Source organism: Haematobia irritans, chromosome 3 (genome assembly GCF_050003625.1).
Source record: "Haematobia irritans isolate KBUSLIRL chromosome 3, ASM5000362v1, whole genome shotgun sequence".
Lineage (NCBI taxonomy): Eukaryota > Metazoa > Arthropoda > Insecta > Diptera > Muscidae > Haematobia > Haematobia irritans.
The window spans coordinates 34,096,555-34,114,731 of NC_134399.1; the positions used below are offsets into that span (position 1 = coordinate 34,096,555).

Below are 18,177 nucleotides of genomic sequence, written 5' to 3' on the forward strand. Positions count from 1 at the left end.
AAGAGGAGCCAATTTCATCCGATCCGGCTGAAATTTGGTGCATGTTGTTGGTATATGGTCTCTAACAACCATGCAAAAATTGGTCCACATCGGTCCATAATTATATATAGCCCCCATATAAACCGATCGCCAGATTTGGCATGCGGAGCCTCTAAGAGAAGCAAATTTCATCCGATCTGGTTGAAATTTGGAACATTGTGTTAGCATATGTTCTCTAAGAACCGTGCCAGAATTGGTCCATATCAGTCAATAATTATATATAGCCTCCATATAAAGCGTTCTCCAGATTTGACCTACGGAACCTCTTGGAGGAACAAAATTCATCCCATTCGGTTCAAATTTGGAACGTGGTGTTAGTATATGGCCGCTAACAACCATTCCAAAATTCGTCCATATCGGTCTATAGTTATATATAGCCGATCCCCACTCAAACAAAAATTGGCATATCGGTTCATAATCATGGTTGCCACTCGAGCCAAAAATAATCTACCAAAATTTTATTTCTATAGAAAATTTTGTCAAAATTTTATTTCTATAGAAAATTTTGTTAAAATTTTATTTTTATAGAAAATTTTATTAAAATTTCATTTCTATAGAAAATTTTGTTAAAATTTCATTTCTATAGAAAATTTTGTCAAAACTTTATTTCTATAGAAATAAAATTTTATCACAATTTTATTTCTATTGAAAATTTTATTTCTCTAGAAAATTTTGTTAAAATTTTATTTCTATAAAAATTTTGTCAAACTGAATTATATACGTATTTAATTGGTCTTTTTATACCCTCCACCATAGGGGGGGGGGGTATATTAACTTTGTAATTCCGTTTGTAACACATCGAAATATTGCTCTAAGACCCCATAAAGTATATATATTCTGGATCGTGGTGAAATTCTGAGTCGATCTGAGCGTGTCCCTCCGTCCGTCTGATGAAATCAAGCTAACTTCCGAACGAAACAAGCTATCGACTTGAAACTTGGCACAAGTAGTTGCTATTGATGTAGGTCGGATGGTATTGCAAATGGACCATATCGGTCCACTTTTACGTATAGCCCCCACATAAACGGACCCCCAAATTTGGCTTGCGATTGCTCTAAGAGAAGCAAATTTCATCCGATCCGGCTGAAATTTGGTACATGGTGTTAGTATATGGTCTCTAACAACCATGCAAAAATTGTTCCACACCGAAAAAAAAGTTTACTATTGTTTACGAAAAATGAACTAACCCATAGTAAGAATGACCATGATTTGGCGCCAAAGATTTTTTTCATCTAGATAAGTTCATGATTTTCTTATAAATAAGTTTATGTATTGCATCGTATTTTAGTTCATTCTTACTACGCTGAGGGAAGAATGTACTTACACTCATTCAAAATATTCCTGCTATCCGGAAAAATGAACACGTTTTTGGGAATCCTATATTTAGAAATTGGTTTCAAATAAACTATTTATCAGTATAATTTTCAAAGAAGTAAATAAATTGAGGAATTAAAGGTACAACAAGCCTGTATACAACTAAGAAATTTTTCGTACAATATAAGACAATTTTTCATAACTACCAGTATTTTATTTCAAAAAATTATTATTATATTACATAAAACTATGGCTTATGATATACAATAAAAGAAATGTTTTTATTTGTATGCTGTATGTTGTTACTTTTCGATAGTTAGTAATTGCTTCTTCAAAAGAGTAATATTCTATGTTAGTAGAATGAAACTAATTAATATCAATTTCCATTTTCTATCCATATGAAAGATATATGCCATAAGTTGCTATTTTCATTTCATTTTTGTCCAATTTCACCGATTTCGCTAGTTTTTGTTGTGTGGATTTGCGTCATAAGCCTCTGAAGTTAAAAAGGTATATGAAATATAAAAATATTATCAAATTCTATGGTATTTTGATCTTTAACTTACAAGAGAATTTTCTTAGAGCCAATTGGGATATCAGCTTAGTTAGCATTAAACAGTAAGAAGATTCCAAAAAATACCATTAGATTTGCTGTCATCCTGCAAATGAAAATTATTTTTAATAAATAGAAATTTTGGCTTTATTACAAATGGACGAAAAACATACCACATTGAAAAAAATCATCCAATTACTACATTAGTGGAATCATATCCATGCACAAATGGGACATTTTTGAAATCCTTCTCAGAATATAAATGAAATAAAAATATTATAAAATTAGATATAATTTCCACTTGTCAATATAGCATTTAGTATTTATGGTGGATATTAAGTTCGAGTTTAGTGGCTAAAATCCCAATTTTTCATGATTAGTTTTCTTTAGAAATACATGGGAACAAAATTGAACCGTTTTTGTGTTCATTTAAAATTTATATCAAATTTTTAGTAATTTGAGGTTGCTGAATCCAAATTTACACTTGTTTTTTTAAGAGCTCGACTTTTTGAGATATACGGTTATGTTCAAAATTAAGGCACTTCCGCTATATATATTGGAATAACTTGAAAACAATTCATCATGCACCTAAACTCGAACTTAGTACACACCTTAAGGACTCGCTATAACATAAAAATATAGACTCAAAAAATTGTACTGTGATCCAGATGTAGAGTAAATATAGATCATTTTATTACTACTCATTATGAATATTTTTATGTAAACCAATTTAAAACCGCACTAATTTTAAATTATTAATAGAAATATACAGTTTCTTAATATGTGATTTATTTTAGAGTTATTTATTTTTTATCAATATAAAGTGTTTTTGTTTTCTCTAACATCACACCATTCACTTATCAGTTTCTAAAATGTTTTTATTAATAAACACAAATACCGCACGCAAGCGCACCACGTGTGCGCTTCATAAATGCATCTACAGAACTGAATGCACCAATAAAACTCAAAGACACAAATAGTCATAAAGGACACATATGTAAAGAAAAACAACTCCACACACACATGATCCCTTTCTGATCTCGCTATTGCAACAAAGCAACTATCACCACAAAAGATACCAACAACACACATTCCATAACATCATCGCAATAACAAACACAAACAAAAAAAAAAAAAGATGATGCAATAATTTCATAATTTCTTCTCACTTCAATTTCCAGTATCACGTTTATTGATTAGTTGGTATTCTATCTATAGGATAAGGTAAAATATATTCAAAATTTACGAGGAATCCATAAAAAATTATATACACCCGTCAAGGATTAAATTAACTACTTTTTATTCTACTTTATCTAAAATTTTCAGTGTGAGGAAATATACTCCAACTTATAGTAAAAACCGAAATAAGCTGTAGGAAGCCGCCATACGAATCGGTACTGTGGTTAAGTTAATTTTTACTACAAAAATTTTTTTCCATACAAAAATTTTTCTTAGTAAATTGTCCACATTTCGTAGTAAGATTTTTATATTTCCTATGTCTTTTTATAATACAATCAACGATGCATTAACTATTGTATTGGAAATTTATTTAAGGAAAAATCCGTCCCATTTCGTAGTTAGTGAACTAAAAAACATTTACTGAATTTTTATAAGTTTTCCTTTAGCTAAGTTAATTTTCGCAGTGGTTACGAAAAATGAACTATATTACAGTAAATTTTTTGAACTATGTGGAAGTTAAACTGGTCCTAAAATTAACAAGACACCTTTTTTTCTGTGCATATCGGTCCATAATTACATATAGCCCTCATATAAAGCGATCCCCAGATTTGGCTTGCGGAGCCTCTAAGAGAACCAAATTTCCTCCGATCCTGCTGAAATTTGGTACATGGTGTTAGTATATGATCCCTAACAACCATGCAGAAATTGGTCCACATTGGTCCATAATTATATATAGCCCTCATATAAACCGATCCCCAGATTTGGCTTGCGGAGCCTCTAAGAGAACCAAATTTCCTCCGATCCGGCTGAAATTTGGTACATGGTGTTAGTATATGATCCCTAACAACCATGCAATAATTGGTCCACATCGGTCCATAATTATATATAGTCCCCATATAAACCGATCCCCAGATTTGGCTTGCGGAGCCTCTAAGAGAAGCAAATTTCATCCGATCCGGCTGAAATTTGGTACATGGTGTTAGAATGTGATCTCCAAAAAACACGCAAGAATTGGTCCATATCGGTCCATAATTATATATAGCCCCCATATAAACCGTTCCCCATATTTGATCTCCGGAAGCTCTTAGAGAAGCAAAATTCATCCGATCCGGTTGAAATTTGCAACGTGGCGTTAGTATAATGCCGCTAATAACCATGCCAAAATTGGTCCATATCGGTCTATAGTTATATATAGGCGATCCCCAATCACACAAAAATTGGTCCATATCGGTTCATAATCATGGTTGCCACTTGAGCCAAAAATAATCTACCAAAATTTTATTTTTATAGAAAACATTGTCAAAATGTTATTTCTATAGAAAATTTTGTCAACATTTTATTGCTATAGAATATTTTGTCAAAATTTTATTTCTATAGAAAATTTTGTGAAAATTTTATTTCTATAGAAAATTTTCTCAGAATTTTATTTCTATAGATAATTTTATCCAAATTTTATTTCTATAGAAAATTTTTCCAAATTTTACTTCTATAGAAAATGTTGTCAAAATTTTATTTCTATAGAAACTTTAACCTTAATTATATACGTATTTAATCGGCCTTTTTAGTTTAATATATACCACGTATGGACTATGTGGTATATATTACGGTGTTAGGAAGTTTTAAGATACCTTGCCATTGGCAAGTGTTACCGCAACCCAAGTAATTCGATTGTGGATGACGGTCTTCAGTAGAAGTTTCTACGCAATCCATGGTGGAGGGTACATAAGCTTCGGCCTGGCCGAACTTACGGCCGTATATACTTGTTTAATTTAATATATACCACGTATGGACTTACTTATAATTTAGAGGACGGTGTTAGGAGGGTTTCAAATACCTTGCCATCGGCAAGCGTTACCGCAACTTAAGTAATTCGATTGTGGATGGCAGGGTTTAGAGGGAGTTTCTACGTAATCCACGGTGGAGGGTACATAAACTTCGGCCTGGCCGAACTTACGGCTGTATATACTTGTTTTATTTATTAAAATTTTATTTGATCGTCTTTAAATTAATCGATATATTGAATCTTTAAATTAAAAATAAAAAAGCTTTAATAATTGGTTAAGATTATTTTGAGGAGTTTGCATTTTTGGTTTAAAGTTTTTTTTTTTGTTTTGTTTTTGGAATGAAGAAAAAATTTTTTACTGTGAAATATCTGTTACAATTTTTAATTTTTAAACTGGCATTTGTTGGTACGTGAATATATCCTAAAATGAGAATGCAAATTTGATAAATGAGATCTGTATCCAAAATTGAAACCTCGATAGGTATCTAAAATAGACTTAATGTTAAAGAAACCAAATCCTTGGTTCGGAATCCATACCATAGTCATTAAGGGAAGTTCAACATCTTTGGATCCAAGTAAAATTTTATATACGTAGGATCACCTGTCTATGGTAGAGGGTAAACAATTTTGCATTAAAACCAACAACTTCAGAGGTTATTTGAAATTTCTTAAAAAGATTTTTAAAAAGATTTTGAAATTTCTTTCACAGATTTTCTATTTACTTAATGCTTAAATGATTTTCTATGATGTACAAAGAAATTGCGAAGATGAAAAACAAATTATGATAATTTTGTACTGAATTAAAAAAAAAAAATCAAAGCAACGTAACGGTTTGATTTTACAAGAAACCATAAAGAATACAAAGAGGTTTTTTCTTTGGAATCCACAAAAGACTCTGTCTCAATGGCAAAATTGAAAATGTTTGCTCATTTAAATATCAAAAGATTTTTTGTATTTTTAATTTTTTTAAAAATAACAGGAATACTTAAGAAACACATACAAAGAGTCTACTCATCAAACGAATATTAAAGAAAAAAATCAAAAAAAAAACACAGAGTTGCACTCAACCGTAAAAGGGGGACAGCTCAAGGGAGTGCTACAACTGAAGCAAGACATACAAAAAGTGGAGTCGCAATTATGGGGTCAATCTTCAGTGGCTGTATTGTGGTTAGTATCACCACCATTGCTACCATAAAATTGTACTCCAACTCCATTAAAGGCCACAAGTATGAGTATGAGTGCGCACCACCAATGGCCATGCCACAAGGCATTCTTTATGCGCAAACATCAACAATCAAATCAAAAGTTTTGTGTCCCATGCAAAGAGTAGAAGGAGGAGCTGGAGGAAGAGACTTCATACATTTAAAACAAAAGTTGGCCATATTTGTACGCCATGCTGTGCATCATTGTTTAGCATGAACGACGTGATGAGTGCAGGCAATGCATGGTTGGTTGGTTTGGACGGGGTGATGGTAGGTTGGGTTTTGGGTTGCCCTTTATCTTTGTATTTGCATAATGTTGAAGATTCTTGCGTTACTCCTAATTTAATTAAGAGATGAGCGTTTGCCAGAGTAGGCATAGCGTAACGCCTGTATGCTAAATGTTGGCTTTTGTTGCTTCCTTAGTCTTGGACGATGGAGACATCAGCCATTTTTATTGTAGCAAAATTGCATATTTTTTTGGTTGAACTTACTGATTCCATAAATGAGCACAGTGGTACACCAAGAAAAATATCTATAAAAATTCTCAATTGTAATTATTTTTTGTTTGTTTTTGAAATTAGAAGAGAATTCAATTAAAGCTAAATATTCCTCTTCAACTTGTTTTTTATACCCTCCACCATAGAATGGGGGGGGGGGGGTATATTAACTTTGTCATTCCGTTTGTAACACATCGAAATATTGCTCTAAGACCCCATAAAGTATATATATTCTGGGTCGTGGCGAAACTCTGAGTCGATCTGAGCATGTCCGTCCGTTTGTTGAAATCACGCTAACTTCCGAACGAAACAAGCTATAGACTTGAAACTTGGCACAAGTAGTTGTTATTGATGTAGGTCGGACGGTATTGAAAATGGGCCATATCGGCCAGCTTTTACGTATAGCCCCCATATAAAGTGATCACCAAATTTGGCTTGCGGGGTCTCTAAGAGAAGCAAATTTCATCCGATCCGGCTGAAATTTGGTACATGGTGTTAGTATATGGTCTCTAACAACCATGCAAAAATTGGTCCACATCGGTCCATAATTATATATAGCCCCCATATAAACCGATCCCCCGATTTGGCTTTCGGAGCCTCTAAGAGAAGGAGATTTCACCCGATCCGGCTGAAATTTGGTACATGGTGTTAGTATATGGTCTCTAACATCTAAGCAAAAATTGGTCTACATCGGTCAATAATTATATATAGCCCCCATATAAACCGATCCCCCGATTTGGCTTGCGGACCCTCTAAGAGAAGCAAATTTCATCCGATCAGGCTGAAATTCGGTACATGGTGTTAGTATATGGTCTCTAATGACCATGCAAAAAATGGTCCACATCGGTCCATAATTATATATAGCCCCCATATAAACCGATCACCAGATTTGACCTCCGGAGCCTCTTGAAAGACCAAAATTCATTTGATTCAGTTGAAATTTGGTACGTGGTGTTAATATATGGGCTCCAACACCCGTGCAAAAATTGGTCGAAATCGGTCCATAATTATATATAGCCCCCATATAAACCGATTCCCAGATTTGACCTCTGGTGCCTTTTGGAGAAGCAAAATTCATCCGATTTGGTTGAAATTTGGTACGTGGTGGTAGTATATGATATTTAACAGCCATGCCAAAAGTAGTCCATATAAGTCCATAATCATATATAGCCCCCATATAAACTGATCCCGAGATTTGGTTTTGGAGCCTCTTGGAGGAGCAAATTTCAGCCGAGTCAGTTGAAATTTGGTACATTGTGGTAGTATATGGCCGTTAACAACCATGCCTAACTAGGTCCATATCGGTCGATCCCCAATCACACAAAAATTGGTCCATATCAAGTTCATAATTGTATATAGCCCCCATATAAGCGACCCCCATATTTCAATTCTGGCTCTCTACCACGTATGGACTAACAATTTAGATGTTGAAAAGTTTTAAGATACCACAACCCAAGTAATTCGATTGTGTATGACAGTCTTTCGTAGAAGTTTCTACACAATAAAATTTTGACAATTTATTCTAGAATTAAAAAAAAAATAAAATGTTTTTTTTTTCTTAGAAATAAAATTTTGACGAGAAAGTTTTCTAAATAAATAAAATTTTACAAAATTTTCTATAGAAATAACATTTTGACAAAATTTTCTATAGAAATAAAAATTTTGACAAAATTTACTATAGAAATAAAAATGTTGACAAAATTTTCTATAGAAATAAAATTTTGAGAAAATTTTCTATAGAAATAACATTTTCACAAAATTTTCTATAGAAATAAAAATTTTGACAAAATTTGCTATAGAAATAAAAATTTTAACAAAATTTTCTATGGAAATAAAATTTTGACAAAATTTTTTATAGAAATAACATTTTGACAAAATTTGCTATAGAAATAAAAATTTAAAAAAAAAATGTATAGAAATAAAATTTTGACAAAATTTTCTATAGAAAACGAATTTTGACAAACTTGTCTATAGATATAAAATTTCGACAAATTTAGAAAAGATAATTTTGAAAAAATTTCTGTAGAAAAGAAAATTTTCTTTAAAAATAAAATTTTGACTAAATCTATAGATATATAAAGGGTGGTTAAATTGTAAGGGCCGATGTTGAATGTGAACCACACCTAAACGCCAAAATTTTTTCCGAATTTTATTTGACATTTCTCTATTTCAGACTTACTCAATTTGAACCATGGAGAGATACACAATCCAACAACGTGCTAAATGATTCCAAGAAATGGCAACTGTGGATGATCAATTTTCGAAGAAAATCATCTTCAGTGATGAGGCACAGTTTCCCCTCAGTGGATTCGTCAATAAACAGAATTGCCGCATTTGGGCGAATGAGAATCCAAGAGTGATTGTCGAAAAACCAATGCACCCACAAAGAGTGACTGTTTGGTGCGGTTTATGGGCTGGCGGTATCATCGGACCGTATTTTTCCAAAATGAGGCTGCTCAGGCAGTTACTGTGAATGGTGTTCGTTATCGTGAGATGATAACGAACTTTTTATGGCCCGAATTGGAAGATATGGATGTGGACGATATGTGGTTTCAGCATGACGGTGCCACTTGCCACACAGCTAACGAAACAATGGCTCTTTTGCGCAACAAATGCAATGGCTCACGTAGGTTAGGTTAGGTTATGTGGCAGCCCGATGTATCAGGCTCACTTAGACTATTCAGTCCATTGTGATACCACAGTGGTGAACTTCTCTCTTATCACTGAGTGCTGCCCGATTCCATGTTAAGCTCAATGACAAGGGACCTCCTTTTTATAGCCGAGTCCGAACGGCGTTCCACATTCCAGTGAAACCACTTAGAGAAGCTTTGAAACCCTCAGAAATGTCACCAGCATTACTGAGGTGGGATAATCCACCGCTGAAAAACTTTTTGGTGTTCGGTCGTAGCAGGAATCGAACCCACGACCTTGTGTATGCAAGGCGGGCATGCTAACCATTGCACCACGGTGGCTCCAATGGCTCACGTAATGGCGATGTCAATTGGATGCCAAGATCATGTGATTTGACACCGTTGGACTTTTTTCTTTGGGGTTATTTGAAAGAAAAGGTGTACGTCGATAAGCCAGCGACAATTCACGAGCTAAAGGATGAGACAATTCGGCACATTAACGACATAGAACCTCCATTATGCCTCAGCGTCATCGAGGCATAATCAGATGAAGGTGTGCCACCGAGGTCGCGTCGCCCATTTGGCCGCTATTTTGTTCCATACATAATTGAGTAATACCAATATATCATAATAAAATAAAATTTTCTAATAATTTCCTAAATAGTTTGTGTTTTATTCAAAATCAATATTGGCCCTTGAAATTTTAACCACCCTTTAAATTTCAAAGTATGTTTGTTAGCATGTTTCGGGTAAGCTCGGAAACGGCTGAACCGATTTACTTGAAACTTTCAGAAATCGTAGGGGGCGCCCATGTGGTGGCGGATGTGGACCTCCCCTTTGTCCGACTTTTTGAAAATTGGACCAAAGTTGACTGATTTGCTTGAAATTTTCATTGAAGGTTGGGGTTCGTATCTACACAAAGATCCACTACTTTATTTTTCGATATTTGATCGCGGAGGGGACGTCTCCTTTGACCGACTTGAGGTACCTGATGTGTTCATATGTGGACGGGGGAGGGGACCTTCCCCTTTTACGACTTTTTGAAATTTTGAACAAAATTATCCGATTTGCTTGATATTTTCAGGGAAGGTTTAAGGGGTCGTCTAGACAAAGAACGGCTACTTTACTTTTCGATATTTAGTTGGGGAGGGGGACCTACCCCTTGCCCGACTTTTTTTTTAAGTACAGTGAAAACAAAACCAAAACATCCGACTGAAATTTTACGGAAAAACTGGGTGAGGTTATGACATTTTTAACAGGTTCCTGATTTTTTAATATTTGGTCGGGGAAAAATAAAAGGGCATAGGGAGACATCCGTTTCTCCTTAAGTACGTACAAAGAAACAAGTAAACTTTTCCAATTTACTTGAAATTTATAGTGGACGAGGGGAGAGGTTATTAAATTAATATTGGGTATCTGATTTTGTGATATTTGGACGGGAAGAGGGGCCGCCCCTTGCCCTGCTTTTTGAAAATTGGGCTTATAATTCGCTCGACATTTTCTGGGACGTTTACACAAGATACGCTACATCACTTTTCGATATTTGGTCGGGGAGGAGGACTTCCTCTAAAACTGAAAAAAAAACTAAACTTCTCAAGTTTTCTTGAAATTTACAAAGGCCATGGGGAAGATTATGAAATCAATATGGGGAGGAAACCTTCTCCTTGTCCCTCACATAAAGAAAAGTTTCTAGATTTGCTTGGAATTTTCAGGGAAGATTAAAGGTGCTATTCACTTCGGAGTTTGTCGATATTTTATCGGGATCTACTTGAAATTTACTGGGAATGTGGAAGGACGTGATTAAATTAATCTGGTTGGGGAAGGGGAATAGTGAACTAAACTTTGTCTATTCACTTGAAATTTATGGAGACCGTTGGGTAGTTTGTGAATTTAATATAGGATACGTGATTTTCCGATATCTGGTCGGAGGTGAGCGAAGGTGGGGAGAGGGTACCCCTTTGTCCGTTTTTTTTTTTTTGAAAATTGAAAGTAAAGGTTTATCCGCATATGGGAACACGGTACATAATTTTTCTGATTTTTGCACAGACTTCTGCCAGACTTTCTAAGTAAAAAACTTAAATTTACATGAAATTGGCAGGCAACGTAGAGGGTGCATAATTTTCCGGTATATGTTTGGGAAAGGCATGTTCGCCGTGTCAAACATTTTAACAAATGTTAATGTGGTAAATTTTTTAAGTACTTTTAACAGGTTGGCTGATAAGTCCCCCGTCGCTAGTATTAAATGCGTATTATTTTTATATAGTACCAACCTTCAAATGATTCGTGTCAAAATTTGACGTCTGTAAGTCAATTAGTTAGTGAGATAGAGCGTCTTTTGTGAAGCAACTTTTGTTATTGTGAAAAAAATGGAAAAAAGGAATTTCGTGTTTTGATAAAATACTGTTTTCTGAAGGGAAAGAATACGGTGGAAGCAAAAACTTGGCTTGATAATGAGTTTCCGGACTCTGCCCCAGGTAAATCAACAATAATTGATTGGTATGAAAAATCCAAGCGTGGTGAAATGAGCACGGAGGACGGTGAACGCAGTGGACGCCCGAAAGAGGTGGTTACCGACGAAAACTTCAAAAAAATCCAAACTGATTTTCAATGACCGTAAAATGAAGTTGATCGAGATAGCAGAGGCCTTAAAGATATCAAAGGAACGTATTGGTCATATCATTCATCAATATTTGGATATGCGGAAGCTCTGTGCAAAATGGGTGCCGCGCGAGCTCACACTTGACCAAAATCAACAACTTGTTGATGATTCTGAGCGGTGTTTGCAGCTGTTAACTCGTAATACACCCGAGTTTTTCCGTCGATATGTGACAATGGATGAAACATGGATCCAACACCACACTCCTGAGTCCAATCGACAGTCGGCTGAGTGGACAGCGACCGGTGAACCGTCTCCGAAGCGTGGAAAGACTCAAAAGTCCCCTGGCAAAGTAATGGCCTCTGTTTTTTGGGATGCGCATGGAATAATTTTTATCGATTATCTTGAGAAGGGAAAAACCATCAACAGTGACTATTATATGGCGTTATTGGAGCTTTTGAAGGTCGAAATCGCGGCAACACGGCCCCATATGAAGAAAAAACAAGTATATTCGGCCGTAAGTTCGGCCAGGCCGAAGCTTATGTACCCTCCACCATGGATTGCGTAGAAACTTCTACTGAAGACTGCCATCCACAATCGAATTACTTGGGTTGCGGTAACACTTGCCGATGGCAAGGTATCCTAAAACTTCCTAACACCGTAAAATATACCACATAGTCCATACGTGGTATATATTAAACTAAAAAGGCCGATTAAATACGTATATAATTAAGTTTAAAGTTTCTATAGAAATAAAATTGTAACAAAATAAAATGTTGACAACTTTTTCTATAGAAGTAAAATTTGGAAAAAAATTTCTATAGAAATAAAATTTGGAAAAAATTTTCTATAGAAGTAAAATTTGGAAAAAATTCTCTATAGAAATAAAATTTGGAAAAAATTTTCTATAGAAATAAAATTTGGAAAAAATTTTCTATAGAAATTAAATTTTGACAAAATTTTCTAGAGAAATAAAATTTTGACAAAATTTTCTATAGAAGTAAAATTTTGACAAAATTTTCTAAAGAAATAACATTTTGACAAGGTTTTATATAAAAATAAAATTTTGGTACATTATTTTTGGCTCGAGTGGCAACCATGATTATGAACCGATATGGACCAATTTTTGTGTGATTGAGGATCGGCTATATATAATTATGGACCGATATGGACCAATTCTTGCATGGTTGTTACAGACCATATACTAACACCATGTACCAAATTTCAGCCGGATCGGATGAAATTTGCATCTCTTAGAGCAATCGCAAGCCAAATTTGGGGGTCCGTTTATATGGGGGCTATACGTAAAAGTGGACCGATATGGACCAATTTTTGCATATACTACCACCACGTACCAAATTTCAACCGGATCGGATGAATTTTGCCCCTCTAACAGGCTCCGGAGGTCAAATCTGGGGATCGGCTTATATGGGGGCTATATATAATTATGGACCGATATGGACCAATTTTGGCATGGTTGTTAGAGAACAAATACCAACACCATGTACCAAATTTCAGCCGGATCGGATGAAATTTGCTTCTCTTAGAGGCTCCGCAAACCAAATCGGGGGATCGGTTTATATGGGGGCTATATATAATTATGGACCGATGTGGACAAATTTTTGCATGGTTATTAAAGACCATATACCAATACCATATACCAAATTTCAGCCGGATCGGATGAAATTTGCTTCTCTTAGAGGCTCCGCAAGCCAAATCGGGGATCGGTTTATACGGGGGCTATATGTAATTATGGACCGATATGGACCAATTTTTGCATGGTTGTTAGAGACCATATACTAATACCATGTACCAAATTTCAGCCGGATCGGATGAAATTTGGTTCTCTTAGAGGCTCCGCAAGCCAAATCGGGGGATAGGTTTATATGGGGGCTATATGTAATTATGGACCGATATGGACCAATTTTTGCATGGTTGTTAGAGACCATATACTAACACCATGTACTAAATTTCAGCCGGATCGGATGTAATTTGCTTCTCTTAGAGCAACCGCAAGCCAAATTTGGGGGTTCGTTTATATGGGGGCTATACGTAAAAGTGGACCGATATGACCCATTTGCAATACCATCCGACCTACATCAATAATAACTACTTGTGCCAAGTTTCAAGTCGATAGCTTGTTTCGTTCGGAAGTTAGCGTGATTTCAACAGACGGACGGACGGACGGACGGACATGCTCAGATCGACTCAGAATTTCACCACGACCCAGAATATATATACTTTACGGGGTCCTATAGCAATATTTCGATGTGTTACAAACGGAATGACAAAGTTAATATACCCCCATCCTATGGTGGAGGGTATAAAAAGTATTGGTCCACCAAGACAACGCACCGTGCCACAAGTCATTGAGAACGATGGCAAAAATTTATGAATTGGGCTTCGAATTGCTTCCCCACCCACCGTATTCTTCAGATCTTGCCCCCAGCGACTTTTTCTTGTTCTCAGACCTCAAAAGGATGCTCGCAGGGAAAAAATTTGGCTGCAATGAAGAGGTGATAGCCGAAACTGAGGCCTATTTTGAGGCAAAACCGAAGGAGTACTAGCAAAATGGTATCAAAAAAGTGGAAGGTCGTTATAATCGTTGTATCGCTCTTGAAGCGAACTATGTTGAATAATAAAAACGAATTTTGACAAAAAAAAATGTGTTTGTTCAGGAGAAGGATACCTCTCCTTGACAAACCACACTTAAAATTCAGAGGAAATGTACACGCAAAAAAATAATTCTTTCCTCCCAAACGAAATTTTAGACAAATAAAGTTCGTTTCTCATTTGCTTTTCATTGAAAGGAAGTTTATTTGGAAGAAAAGTATATACTTTTTGTGATAAACGTTCATTCTTTTCCAGGATGTAATAACAATTTCATAAGGGCTAACTAAAAAAAATTTTTTCCTGGCTAATTGCATTTTCCCTCACATCTTTCTCACTTCCACGAATTTTTTAGTTCTTAGCACCTTTTTCTGTAATACAAACAATGTAGAAGAAATTATACGATTTTAAACATTTTTTAAATTTTTTTTACCTTTCGCTTGGACGGAGAATCGAACCGCGGACCATGCAATTTGTAAGCCAACACACTATCCACTGAGCTATGTAGCAGTTATTGTCATCAATAGACAATTACCCATATAAGTTATATTTATATAGCATAGCTTGCGGCGCCCACGAACCGATTAAACAAAGTTTATTTAACAGAAAAATACATTTAGTTGGGCACCGTGGAGCAGTGGTTGCACGTCCGACTTGCATGCCAAGGGTCGTGGGTTCGATCACTGCTCCGACCAAAGTTTTTTTTTTTTTTACATATATTCCAGATATGGTCGGAAGATTCCGAAAAAATGTTTAACATTACATTCTACTATATAAAATTTTTACTATGAACTGTAAAATGTGTCTTATTAAAGACAGTGTGTCTTATTAAAGAAAAGAACAGTGTTTGATATAAACGAAATGGCCTGTGTTGTTGGTTCAAAAATATTTTTTTTTTATTGAAAAAAATAAAAGTTTTGTAACAAACGAAGTTTTTTGGTGATAAAAGTGTTTACTTTTCGAAGCAATTCAAAAAACTCTATCAAAAGAAAAACGTTTTCGGTACACGTTTTCCAAACGTTTTTTTTCTTTGCGTGTAGAAGATTGTCCAAAGGGAACACCTTCGACGTTTGTTAATACGGCCCATTTTACATCTGCATATTCGCCGATTTGTTTGAAATAATTCCAATCTTTTCGAATTTGTTTTCAGCTGGAAGGATATGGTTGACTAAGTTAACTTAAAAGCTTCCTACAAATATGCTTCGGAAGGCGCAAAGAAGCGGGCCGGGTAACGCTAGTCTATTGACTTTAAAATTTTTAATTAAAATTTTAGGGTATCGAACTACGTTTTGTCTGATACAAAAAATTACTTCTGCAATGGTTATAACCACTGTGTAACTCTTTATGATTAGATCAGTATGAACGAATGTAGCTTTTCTTCATGCATTAAAAAATATGCAAAGCCACGACATCAACTTCAAGTATCCTTAAAACAACAACACATGTCCTCTACCCTTTATCGAAAATGAAATGAATCACAGAATTCTCTTAACATATCACTTGAGAACCTTTTAGATGTGCATTATGGCCAAACCCATTTCTATTGAAATGAAAAGTTTGGCAAAGGGTTAGCTTTTCCAAGGATTTGGATTTGGAAATTTAAGACATCCCTTTTTTACTATAATATTTGTAATATCGGAAGCTGTAATGTCATCATACATTCAGTTTAAGGACGAAGTTATCTACTTATCTCAGCATGTAGTATTACATTATAGCTCCCCGTAGTGTCAATACAGTTAGATACCCCATGGAAATCATCATACTCGAAATAAGAAACTTCTTAGTATACTTACCCCACAAAAACAAAGGAAAATGTATTTTTTTTTTTTTGATCCGTATATGATGCAAATTTGGATTTGGATCAGAAGCAATGAACCCACGTAGGGTTTGTCATGGGACGAATGGGATCATGATTTCCACAGAAGTTTCAATGAATAAGCATCACTTCTTAAGGTGTGATACGAATTATGTGTTTTGGATGTGAATTACAAACCTCTTTGATATATTACCAAATAAATAATTTTTCTAATTTTTTATGATTTTTAATATGTTCTACCGCCTGCCTTAATCTAAATCGATTTCTTCCAAAATCAATAGGGTTTTACAAAATTTTCTATAAAAATAAATGTTTGACAATATTTTCTATAGAAATAAAATATTGAAAAAATATCTATAGAAATAAAATTTTGACAATATTTTCTTTAGGGTTCTATTATGACCCATGTCTCCATCTCGCCTCCTTCCTGGTGTTACAAATTTCCTAAAATTAACCTAAATCTTCCTTTCAGTTGGATTCATTACATTAGTATAAATTATATCAGATACTTCAACAAATATGTTTTTCTTAATTTCAAAAAAAAAAAAACTTTAAATCAAAGATGACAAATCCTCATGATAGGCATTTGCCTATATTTGAAGCGTATTAATCTTTAATCCAAAGATCAAATATTAAAATAAATTTAAAAGTAATTTCTTAAATCAAAAATGGTTTTCTTTACTTATAGGAAACTTGGCCACCAAACACATATATGACTCTAACGTACACTCCAAAAATGTTTATTAGGTATTGATTCCGAGCCATAGATGCGGCTTTAAAATAAAGACTATTTTAATGACCTATATTGCTTTAAATCTAGGATCAATAAAATTAAAATTAGAATACAAATCGCATTTATGGAATTCTCATTCTCTTAATAAAGATATTCACGTACAAACAAATGCTAGTTTAAAAATCCAAATTATAATGGGTACTTCAACGTCAAAAATGTTTTCGTAATTCAAAAAAAAAAAAAGACAAAATCCTTAATATAAAGAATTTGTCTTTAGTTGGTATTTATCTTAAATCAAATCAAATCAAAAATGTTTTTGTACGGTTTTAGCGGAGTGATGCAAATTTCCAAAACTTATGTGCAAATATTGGAAACCCTCTCTCAATTAAAATTTGATTAAAGAAATTTGTCCTTAACTTATAGAAATAAAATTTTGCCAGCATTTTCTATAGAAATAAAATTTTGACAAAATTTTCTATAGAAATAAAATTTTGACAAAATTTTCTATAGTAACAAAATTTTGACAAAATTTTCTAAAAAAATTAAATTTTGACAAAATTTTTTATAGAAACAAAATGTTGACAAAATTTTCTAAAGGAATAACAATTTGACAAAATTTTCTATAGAAACAAATTTTGACAAAATTTTCTATGTAAATAAAAATTGACAAACTTTTATATAGAAATAAAATTTTGACACAATTTCCAATAGAAATAAAATTTTGACACAATTTTTTATAGGAATAACAGTTTGACAAAATTTTCTATAGTAACAAAATTTTGACAATATTTTCTATATAAATAAAAAAGTTACAAAATTTTGCTATCAAAATGAAATATTGACAAAATTATCTATAGAAGTAAAATTTTGAAAAAATTTGCTATAGAAAAAAAAATTTTGACAAAATTTTCTATAGAAATATTTTTTTTATTTCAGTTTAAAACCATACATTGACTAAACTAAAAGTGTAGCTTAACCAACAGAGGAAAAGAATGTTTGTCAAATTTATTTGGGCAAAGACTTATAGACTGCAAAATGGTTGGATGGACGCACGTTTCGGAATTATCACATTCCTCATCAGCATCCTCTACTTGCAGCAAAACTATCAACCAATTATCAGAATAAATGCAGGCAGTTAATTAAATCCAACAATACACCACACTTGAACCCTCCGAAAAAAGATAATTGGTTGATAGTTTTGCTGCAAGTAGAGGATGCTGATGAG

General features: G+C 34.0%; 1 long non-coding RNA gene across 1 annotated transcript; it reads right to left on the reverse strand.

Moving 5' to 3' along the window:
- Positions 1-1,564: 1,564 nt before the first annotated feature.
- On the reverse strand, positions 1,565-2,155 carry LOC142230709 (uncharacterized). Its single transcript, XR_012720782.1, has 3 exons — positions 2,080-2,155; positions 1,920-2,012; positions 1,565-1,849 (listed from the first exon to the last, which is right to left on the reverse strand). It is a non-coding gene; the product is annotated as an uncharacterized LOC142230709 (long non-coding RNA).
- Between the last annotated feature and the right edge of the window lie 16,022 nt (positions 2,156-18,177).